Below are 12,014 nucleotides of genomic sequence, written 5' to 3' on the forward strand. Positions count from 1 at the left end.
CATAGAATTGTAGTCTGAAACTAGCTCTCTCCAATCTGGGAAAATGTATTGGAAGATGTATTGGAATACAACTGTTTACTACTATATTTTGAAGTGGTGAGGTAGGCCAGTGTTTTTCAATCTTGGCAACTTTCAGATAAGTAGACTTCAAGTCCAGAATTCCCCAGCCAAAAATTTTAGCAATTGAAGTCCGCATATCTTAAAGTTGCCAAGGTTGAAAAACGCCAATATAGGCAGATTTGCGAGTTTTGAGGGTAGTGAAGTAATTTAACATTGCTGCCACCTGGGCTGTTACGAGTAGGAAAAAATGTTATATCAGTAACTGGAAACTCAAGAAGAAATCTCAGTGGCTCACTGGATTATATTTGCCAGACTTTGTGTTTATCTCCCTCTGATTTAAAGTCCATAATTGTAATGATACTCCTTTACTGTTGGGCTAGAATGGTCATATTTCACTTTATGCAGTCTGAATATGCATACTTTTTTTCTGAAATAATGTAATCAGTGATACACCTAATTAGAAATGAATTAATGATACACCTAATTAGAAATGAATTATCTAGCCCAGTTTAATCTGGTTTAAGGCAGGTTTTTTTTGATAAGAACAACTCTAGTTGCTCTAGCAGATCATTTACACTACCAATTAGATAAAGAGAATTCATATCTGCTGGTTTTGCTGAACTTCTCAGTTCTATTGCTATCCTTACAGGATTTCTGCTTGATGCAAGAGAACTTTGGAGAACTTTTGCTGACTTGTGTTCAGTCCTAGAATTCTTTATCTATGGTGACCCTCAGTTTGATCCTGTTTTCCAGGCATTAAAAATAATATATTTTTAATGTCTGCATGAAACGAGTAGAAAAAGTTACCAAGAGATTTGGAAATTTGTTACCAATATGAAGATACAAAAAATAATAAGTCTTATCACCAAGAAAGCTGCTGATGTTTTGAAATAGTGTTTGAAGGCAATAATGTCCAGGAAGAAGTGTAACAAAGGTAATCTAGGATAAAGGGAGAAGCCCCTAGTCAGAAAACAGATGAACTCAAATACAAATGCAATCTGTTTTGGATGAAAGAATACTTTCCTTGAAGAATGAGGTTTCAGGTTGATATCTATACATCTGAGATTATAAGTAACTTTGTCTAGTTTAAATAAATACATCAATTGTGTCTATTCTTGATGAAGTCAGACCTGGCTTTGGTGACCCAAAGCTTGTAATTACATCTGAACTACATTACCTGTGTTATGACGCTCGTAAAGTCTTAGAAATTAATGATGCAAAGGCCAGATAAAAATGCAGATAGGCGTTACCCAACCGACAAGAACACACTAGTTACAGATTTGTTTTCAGGCACAATTCAGTATAGTATTAATGACTTTCAAATTTCTCAAAGCCTGAAGTCTAAGATATCTTAGGGTCACCTCTCTCCCAAATCAGCTTCCTGGCTCTATTTATGGTAGAGATCCAGATAATATGAATGAGAAGAAGGATCATCGTGATTGCATTATAACTGTGGAATCTTCCCCTGGGAAGCTAAGTTGATACCCTCTTTAATAGCGGTGGAGTGCTGAAGTTTGATTGTTATCTAAATCTTTTTCATGTAATTATGCTGTTATCTTACTACAGTTAAATTGTATGTTACTATGTTAATGTAAGCCACCATAAATAGTGTGGAATACAAGCAAAGTAGAATTTATATTTTTACACTAAATAAAATAGTAGCCAGTGTTATTTTCTTATCCTATTTGCCTCTCATCTAGCCTCATGAAGAGTTCTGGAGAATGCGAATTTTGATTGGCCTGTCCTAATATCAATTTTGGGACATTTATTTCATTATTTTAAAGATGTTTTAAATTGTAATGCATTTTGAGGAAGTTGTCAATTGAAGTATTGCTTGTACACACAGTAGAAATAGATGCATTTGAAAGAGAAAAAATGCAGTCCAACACTGATGAAATACATCACCTATAATAACACCCACATTCCATGTTTTTGTTCCAAATATGTATTTGTTATATTGGGTCATGCATTGTAAACACTCTAGTTTATAACTCATACCTCTACTATGGTTTGAAGTCAGATGTCATAGTTCCTATAGATGAAACCCTTCAAAAGAACTTCAAGGCATTGTTTTCCTTAAAGAATCTTTTATTTGGGATACAAAGTATCGGCACTACATAGTTAAACCCAAAAACTAAATTCCCCTCCCCTGGATACAGAGTAACAAAATACAATTCCCACCTCCAATAAACAGCCATAAAGCACATTCCCCAATTAACTTAAAGTGCGGGCTTTCTCCCCAGCTCTCCAGCCTGCCAAAACGTTATCAGCTCTGGACCCAGTTTGTCCTTGGGTTCCCACTGAGCTCGCATCCCAATCCCCTCTCCCTGCACCAATTAATTCTAAAAGTAAGAAAAAGGAAAAAGAGAAAATGGCTGCATTTTCATCTGTTATCAAAGCAAGAACATCCAATGTTAGCAGCGTTGACATACCTCTACTATACTCATACCTCTACTATGGTTTGAAGTCAGATATGCCAGAGTTTCTGTAATAAAAAAAGCAAGGATCACTTGAGTCATTGCCTAAGGCCAGTGCTTTTTTTTGTAAGAAAAAAGGTGCCGGAACTCACATTTTGTTAATCACAAGCCGAGCAGTGCCACAATCTGAGCAGCGCCATCACAATCAGTGTGGACAAAGTATGCGTGCATCAGACTTGACACACAAGCAGTCCGCATGCACCGTTTTAATGCTTTTGCCGCCGACCTGCTATGCTCATCAGGGCAATTCAAGTCCACGTGGACCAAACATCAAATTTTCAAAAGTTACTTTTAAAACTTGGAAAATCTGTCGAAAAAAGGCGCCAGAACTCTGTTCTGGTGTGTTCTGTGACAAAAAAAGCACTGCCTAAGGCTAACAAATATGGGTTTCAAAAAGCATAAGTGAGGTGGCAGAGATGGTTGTTCAGATTTTTTGAACTTTGTTCTGCCAGTCGTACTACTGGAGCTCTTGGTAGTGGTCTGACCATTAGGGTAATGTCATGTCTCCATCGGAGCCTGAATCTGCTGAGGAAAATGCGCTGGAATGGGACCCAATGGAGGTCAAGGGAGAGGTGTCTGTGGCTTCAGAGGAATGTGGGGAAGAGCAGGCCGAGGCAGGCCAGGGCCTTTCAGGATTGGGACAGGATGAACATGAGAGACAGAGCTCAGGCAATGAGCAAGGGCCACCCCCTCCTGATCCTAGAGTACAGAGAGTGGAGATAAGGAGGGAACAATGCAGGCAGGCTCAACTACTCTGGAGGAGAACACCCCGCCCCTCTACACAGGGCACACCTGGAGACTGAGACTTAAGGAGACACTGTGGGGAGGGGCATTTGTTGGGAACAAACACTGATTTCTTGGAGTTTTGTATCTTGTTGCTGATCTTGGAAACAACTCTGTGATTTCTTGTTCGGTATTGTGATTTCTGCTTGGAAACCCTGAAACTCTGACCATTGGACTGGCTGACAAATTTGATTTGTGTTCAAAGACCTCAGATTGTATTTTGGCTTCTCTTCTGAAATTGCTCAGGCAAGCTTGTATTTCCACAGACTCGTTGGATTTTGGATGTACATTTCATTTCTTGTTATCTACGTGGCCTTGAGTAAATTATTCTTCTAATCTAACTGTATGTGAAACTACTTGCAGCCAGAGGCTGCTGAAAGTGTGTCTTACTTTGTTCTGGGGCTTGCCAGAAATGTGGGAGCATTTGGGGAAAATTTAGGGCAATTAAAGGGCAGTTTGAATTGCCAGCTGACTGCATTGCCTCTGTGCCGGTGCCCTGGATCATCACAGGTAATGGAGTAGGACAAGGAAGACACAGAATAGGCTTCAAAAAGTGTTGAAAAATACTTAGTGATGGAAGTCCATCAATGTCTACCAATCATGCAGAATTCAAGACAAAAAATTGTTTTTTTAAGATTTATTCTGAATTATCAAGGACATTTAGCTGATCTGATGGAAAATAGATGGTAGGCCTAGGAAAATGTTTTCCTCTTCCTACTTACCTCCTTTGAATTAAGTTTAACATTATTTAATAATAGGTGGCTGATAGATTGCACCTTTTCATCTAATGAAATTATTAATTTCGTAAAATTCCCTTTTATATACTGAACTGTGACCTATTCTCTGTCAGTCACATCACATGACTGACATGAATTATGTAACTCAACTTGCACAATAATGTTATTATGCAAGTGATATCACTCCCCCAGCCCTGTGTAGACATTTACACTGCAATGCTGTATATTGTTTTTATCATTGTCTATGAATATTTTCATAACTGTGACATTCCCTATCTTCTATTCCTACCAGTGTATATAATTTTTTAAGAATGCATAGTTTATTTATGCCATTTTTATTCATCATATTTTGAAAGAATTGAGACAAACATGTTTTTCTTCTTTTTCCATCTCATGTTTATATCAGTATAGTAGTACTATGAGACAGATCAGGTTTAGCTAAGCATCATGACTGTCAAAAATTTTAACTTAGGTTTATTTTTCTAAACCAACATTCCTTTTTTCACATACTCTCATACAGCTTACAGTCTTTGACCACAATTTGAGCCCAAAATTTCTGTTCCTAAGTGAGATAGTTGTTAAGTGATTTTTGCCCTATTTTACAACTTTTCTTGCTACAGTTGTTAAGTAAATCACTGCAATTGTTAAGTTAGTAACATGGTTGTTAAATCAATCTGATGTCTCCGTTGACTTTGCTCGCTCAAAGGTCGCAAAAGGTGATCACATGACCCCAGAACATTGCAACCATCATAAATATGAGTCAGTTACCAAGCAGTTGGATTTTGATCACATGACCATGGGGATACTGCAACAGTTGTAAGTGTGAAAAATGATCATAAGTCACTTTTTTTCAATGTCACTGTAAGATCACTAGACATAAGGTTGTAAGTTGACGACTACTGTTACTTTATAAACAAATTCTTTTGAACCAATTTTTTTTATTATTCCATTACAATATAATATTCCACTCTGTATTCCATCATTTTTATTTTTAAAATACATAAGATTTTTTAAATGCTCTTTTGAAAAGAGTCCATTTTTCAAAAAATAAGCTAATGATAGTAAATACCGAAAAACAAACATGACTTAACAATGGAGCAGTAAAGGATTACAGAGAAATATTTATAAATCTAGTGGGTTTCAAGCTATAGATCTTGCCTTTAATAGACTATCTTTGGAACAAGGGGCACCATTCTGTAATCTAGCCCCTCACTCACTTTAAGGTCAAGATGATGCTGTTGCTTCATATTTAGATCATGGCTAGTGCAGAATTATAGGATGCCTATTAGTCACCTATTATGTGACTTAGTATTTCCACTCAGTTTAGTAACAACAGTTGGTTCATTGGGGACTACAGAGGGAAAAGGAGATTGAGCTTATTAACAGAAGTCCCAGATAAAGGAGCAGAAGGAGAGCACAGCAAGAGAGATGAAAAGTCAGGATAACAGACATGGAGCTTTCAAAGAGATGGATGATTGCCTCACATTCTGAGTTCAGCTGAATGGCTCACCTTTCCATTCTCTCAGGTAAATGTAAACCCTACTTAGGCCCGCGGTATTATTTTTGAGGATGCCTGTAAAGAGTGTCCCCTTGTACAAACAATTGTAAACAATTAATTTATGTGACAATGTTATTTTCTTTCCTGAAAGTTTAGATCATTCAGAAATTTTGCCCCAGCTATGTTGACAGCAGCAAATTATTTGTAATGATAGTCGCCAAAAAAACCTGTCCAGTTGCTTTTTTTTTTTTTTTGGCAAGTGTGATATTCCTTTGTATCAGCCTACAAAATGTTTTGCTTGAAATTGTATTTCTGAGGATAAGTTGAATTAATTTGGAGGCTAGCTAGGAGCTTTATATTGTTTTATGTACACAATAAGGAGTGAGAGGATACTGTTTAATATATGGCTAAGTATGTTGTAAAAAGAGAAACTCTTTAACTGTTCCTGTTTTTAGTGGAAAAGAGTAGGGGTTTACTTGATTATTTACTTGCAACAAAACAGATTTAAAAATATGAATTTTAGCAGGAATCACACCTTTTGGTAATGTTTTATAGAATGTAATTGCTGTTCTTATTTAAACAGATAAATATGATTGCACTTCTAAACTTTCCTTGTTCAAGAAAAATCCCCCTCATAAAATTTGTATCAAATATTGTGTTTATAGGTACAAAGAAAAGTACAGCTCAAATATGAGACTACAATCCTGTTTTGATCAATTGGAGCAGGGGTGTCAAACTGCCGGCCTGCGGGCCAGATGCATCATAGCGAAACTCCGCCCACTCCATTGCTGGCAATGACAAAAAAGTCGTGATATGTCATGACACATCACGTGATGTTGCGAGTTTGACACCCCTGAATTGGAGTATTTTGTCTCTTCCCCACAACAACCCTTTTGTAAAATCCCACTAAATTTGCTAAAGCCCATTGAGGTCAGTGAAGAAATTATGGGGTAGGTATTAATTTTATAATTTGTAACTGATCATACTAAACTGGGATGTTGTTTTTTTTCTTCTTTTCCTTGGATTATATCATCATTTTATTCTTTTACTTTGTAATCTGCTCAGAGAATATTGGTTGAATCAAAACTATTTGAATAAAATAATACATAATTTCTTCCTACTTGAGCAGTCCCACTTCTGACTGAATTCCCTGGCAGCAAGTATTTGCATTTAGAGAAAAATATGTATTTTGTTCATTTGAGCAAATAATTTCTTAACCATTTCTTTAGCATGGGTAAACTCTACTACATACATTGGCCCACATGTTAATCAAAATTTCTGGCACTAATATTTTCATGCACAAAGAAGTAAAAGAACAAGTTACTTACATCAGCATACTTGTTGAAAAGTATAAAATACATAATACTTGTAGAAATAAATAGCCATCCAATAAACCTAAAGCCTGGAAAGAACACTTGAGTAGCCTGCAAAGCTCCTTAGCATGACAACATTAAGATTGTACAAGATAAACTGGCTCAAAATAAGGTCTACGTAGTAGTCCATCTTACTCAAAATATAGAGTACTTTAAATAAAAAGGTGCTTTGCTTATCAAACAGGTCACTTTTAAATGAATATATTTCCTTGTGAGAAATAGGGAAGTTTTTTTAGAGACAGGAATTTCTTTATCCATTGTGCATGCCACGAATTTCATTATAACTTGTAATAACTTACTCCAAATAAGACATGTATGGAATATATACAATAACTAAACAATAAAACATCTTCAGTAAAAAAAAAAACCACAGTGACAGTAATCACATCCCAATCCTGCTATCATAAAATATAACAATCATGTAACAATATACAATCTAGCTTCAAAACTTAACACTAAGACAACATTCATATATATGAAAATTAAGGAAGTAGAAAAAAAAGTTGGATACAGTACATATGCAGGTAGATATCTTTAGCCATTTTTTTAAAAAAAATTGGCTTTAAAACGCTTGCTGCTTTCTCATTTTTGAACAATAATGAAGAGAGCCTTGCTATAGTGATTGCTAGGGCTATAGATATTTCCTCACAGCCCATTGTTGTTTGTTACAAAACAGTTTTACCAGTTATAAATCTAGAAAAAGAGAGGAAATAGCCTACTTGGCCCACCACAAGAAAAATACTTAAACTTGAAAGCATTGTGTAAAATTTCTAATCCAGACGTCCATTGTGCCAAATAAGGATTTATTTTGAGTCAACTTACAAAGAAAAGCACTGTATATGTGACAATTATTGCTGATATCTAGATACATAGTTGACTATTATCCAGATCAAGGTTAGATACATCCTCAGTGATTTCGTGGATTTAAACATACTTAATCCCCTCCTTCTTACTCCGTCCTTGTGCTTAGAGTGCTCAAAAAAAAAAAAAAAAGTATCCATACTGTCCCTCCATATAATTCTAATTAGTTTACTAGAAATAGCTGCCTGCTGGCTTGCCTGTGAAATAATAAACCAATGAGCCTGAACTGCATTAAAATCAACTTTCCTTCTAACTCAGGCTTGTAATTTAACGACTCTCACTACCCAGTAATTCTGTTGCTTACCTCTGATTGGCCCCATCTTTCTGTGGTGCAGAAGTGTACACTGCATTCAGAAACTGACCTAGAACTGAAGTCTGATACACAAGAGCTTTCTGTTTCTCCGTGACTCATTTGACATTAACATAATTATGTTATAGCAGTCAAAGTGATTTTCAAACTATGAGTAATGCAAAAATGAGAGAATGTGTATATAGGAGAGTGGGCATATCAGCTGGCTGAAGTAATCACCAGCTGCTGATAGCAGCTGAGGAATGGAAGTCCTGATGTAAAACTATCCATGTCTGAAACTTATATAAAGAACTGAAACTTAGAGTGCAGGCAGTCCCTAGGAATCAGGGGACATCCAAGGCCATTTTATTTTCTCCTAATGATAATGACAACTTGTGAATCGAGAGTTCATTTGTTTACTGCTTTTTTTGTACTTTCTTTTTCCAAGATCTCAGAGTTAGTTACCATTTCCATTTCTAACTAAACTGAATTGTAGATTTTCTAAAACTTCAAATTTCCCTGGAAATAATAAAATGAAATAAAGTTTTAAAAAAACTTCAGTTACTCAGCACTGCTGAAATAGTATTTTTCTTTAGAGCTTGTAAAATAAAACTCACTTTGCTTCACCCAATTCCTTAAAATTCCTCCTGATTTTATGTCAAGCATAATATGTACTATATTAATAAAGTTAAAGAAAACACAGTTTATATAATAGTTCTTTGTTTTGATTCTTCACAACCCCAAAACTCTTAATCTTTACAATATGGCCTAGACCTGCATCCTAGTATTTTATCAATATCTATTCTAATATAATACTCTACAAATAAAACTGACAATGTCACAATAATTAAATTGTATCTAATGGACCACATTTAAGAAATGGTATGCTCTTATCTATAAGTTCAGATAATATCTTATTTAAAAATTGTGGAAGTGATTTTGAAAAAAGAAACTGCTGTTTTTCAGTTCCTTTCTACTATCTTTATTATGGTTGTTAACATATTAGATCTTAATTTGGCATTTTGCACTAACAGAATTTTCATTTAGGAAAATTGTCAAAAAGGAATTCTTTTTAAATTTAAAATCTTCTTACATTAACTTTTATACTTTTATGATCAGTGTGATTTTAATTCTACATAAAAATTTTATCACTCTTCAGTTATAATCATCATATTCATTTTTATAATGATGTTTCCTTGACATAGCATTTGATTTTTGTTTTGCTTCTCTGTTCCGTTAAGTTTTCATTATATTTTAATTGAGTATAAGTTGGATCCTTGTTATCAGTTCCCAACTTTAGACTTTGAATTTTTTACCATTTTTTTCTTTTCTTCAAAAATAATTCCTCCAAAAAGATCTCCAAGGCAATTAAATTTTAAGTTAAAAAAAACATTTCCACCAATTATATTGATTAAAGTAAGGGTTTCAGAGAATTTAAAAGCTTGTTATATTTTAATGATATTTTAATAGACTTCATAAATAATTCTTTATGCCTTGGAATTTTTTTTCTAACAAAGAAAAATTATCTAACTTTTGATTTGTTTTAAAATGTAACATTTCATATTTTTCTGTAATTTTTAGTGAATCTATGGTTACCTGCCAACTGAAGGTGACACAATATCTCTTCATATAAAATTGGTTCAGGTTCATGTATTATGTGTGTCATGCTATAATAATTTGGCTAGATTTTAAGGTCCATAACCCATTTTATTTTCATTGCTTTGGAATGGATAAACCTATATCTTTAGAAATTGATATCTGTAATTTATATATAAATAAATGAGCTCTTTTTAATAAGAAGCCATTGATTCATTTCTCACAAATGTCACAGGACTTGGATAGTATAAATTGCATAGAACTAATGTTCACATTTGACTGAAGTCTTTTCTTTTTTTCTTATTTTACATTTTTTATCAGACCTACCAGTTTCTACATAGACTAGATATATTAAAACAGTGGACCAAATATTGTAGTGTGTACAATTTGATTCTTTTTAGTTTTATCTTCATGCTGAAGCTAAAGAAAAAAAAATGTGGCATCATTTTTCAAATATGTAACAATATTTGATCACCATTCTACTTATTATTGTAGGATAAATTTAAATATTCATACAACTTACTTAACATGGAAAATTTTTGAATACAGCTTATCCTTTCTCTTATTTGCACTTAACTGTTTAAAGGTGGAGTAAACCATAATATAAAAACTATATGAATGTAATTAAATCAAGCAGAATATAAGAAGGATTGAAAAGAACTCTAACTAACAAGTGGTATGCCAGATAAACGATTGATCATAGTATCAGCATAATAGTAGCTGTCAAATATATGTATAACAGTAGACAGTAAATATTATGATGATCAACTTTTTTAAAAAATGTGATTAATGTCGTAATGCCAAATGTTCCTGGGAAAGAATATAATCTATTAACTGAGAAGAGATTTATTTCCAAGTACTGTAGACTTGGATAGGATTATATTGCTAAAGTGACTTGTTTAAATGGATGATGAATGAATGAAAAAGTCAAAAGAACTGGGTATAGCAAGATGAAATTCTAAACTGTTTTTCGGTTAATAAACCCCTTATGCTTCAGATATGCCACTGATATCTTTCTTCATCTGGGAATTCTGCAAGCATAGTTCTAGCAAATATGGAGGATTCCAGTTTGAGGAATTGCAGGCATATTGCAGTTTAAATTCCTTCCATTTCAAAAGCAAGCTGGATTATTATTTGACTCTAGAGTCTAGGCTAAACATATTAAAGGAGGAAGAGAATTTCTTTTCAACGTTTGCATGTAATTTTTTAAATGAGATTATTTCCATCAAATTCTTGATGTAATGGAAATGTTCTCAATTTAAGTGGCCAGATCACAATGTCAAGGAATGCACATCTGTATAGTTGGCCTGCTTGTCACTATTAAAAGTTCACCTTATCACCGGCCAAAGATGAGAGAATGAGAGAAATTTTACCTGCTAAAATTCTCTTTTTTGTCAGAACTCTGTGATTGATACTACATGTCAGCAGAGATCCGGAGTTTTGATCTTTATGATCATCGTGAGCATCAAGATCCGTTGTCTGGGTGTGTTAAGATGACAGTAAGAGAGAAGAATTTCTAGGTTTTTCTTACATATCCACAATATATTACTTCCATTTTTTTAAAAGAAAAATAGGAAGACCCTTAATTTCATTCTGCAAACATGGTGTTTAAATTATATATTTGTCAGGGAATTTGAATAAGTTCTTTAAAAAAGTTCTTAAAACTTTTTGGGTTCTTTTGTCTTTGAAATGCAAGAAATACTTTGAGCCAATCTGCGCTCATATCTTTCCTTAACGCTGACAAATTTTTATTTACCTAGTTTTTGTGGCTTTGAATCAGTATTAATTTTCAGAAGTGGTTTGCCATTGCCTTTTTCTGAGGGCTGAGGGAGAGTGTTTGGCAAAAGTTTACCCAGCTGGCTTTGTGCCTAAGATAGGACTGAAACTTAGGGCCTCCTGGTATCTATCCTGGTATCTTAACCACTATACCAATCTGACTCTTAAAAAAAGAAAAAAAGAAAAAAAAGTAAGAAAAGCCTGACCCATAGAGGAATGGAAATAAGTGTTCTGTCTCACTACAATTACCTTACCCCTTCCACACAAAAAGAAATAGCATTTAATGTTAGATGCCCACATCCATTGTAATATATATATATATATATATATATATATATATATATATATATATATATATACCTAAGCGAATGACCAGCAATTTTGCTACTAGATGTTTTCCACAATTGCCATGGCTGAGATTACATGTTGCTTCAGCAATTGGGATACTTCTTTCTTTTTTTGCCTGTCAGTGAGTTTTGGTTGCTTATTTTGGTTCTCTCAATGAAAACAAGGATATTTTTGAATGCATATATAAAGTTTATGGAACTGAGTTATTGATTAATA

General features: G+C 34.1%; 1 protein-coding gene and 1 long non-coding RNA gene across 2 annotated transcripts in view; one reads left to right on the forward strand and one right to left on the reverse strand.

Moving 5' to 3' along the window:
* Positions 1 to 2,494: 2,494 nt before the first annotated feature.
* On the reverse strand, positions 2,495 to 8,132 carry LOC120315386. Its single transcript, XR_005558673.1, has 3 exons — positions 8,094 to 8,132; positions 6,884 to 6,957; positions 2,495 to 2,545 (listed from the first exon to the last, which is right to left on the reverse strand). It is a non-coding gene; the product is annotated as an uncharacterized LOC120315386 (long non-coding RNA).
* ATF3 (activating transcription factor 3) overlaps positions 5,432 to 12,014 on the forward strand; it is a 39,805-nt gene continuing 33,222 nt past the window's right edge. The window contains exon 1 of the mRNA XM_039359648.1: positions 5,432 to 5,583. The gene's annotated coding sequence lies outside the window, so the exon portion shown is untranslated. The remainder of the gene's footprint in view (positions 5,584 to 12,014) is intronic.

The sequence above is a fragment of the Crotalus tigris genome, unplaced genomic scaffold (genome assembly GCF_016545835.1).
Source record: "Crotalus tigris isolate CLP2741 ecotype Arizona unplaced genomic scaffold, ASM1654583v1 scf7180000019097.2288821080:1192077, whole genome shotgun sequence".
Lineage (NCBI taxonomy): Eukaryota > Metazoa > Chordata > Lepidosauria > Squamata > Viperidae > Crotalus > Crotalus tigris.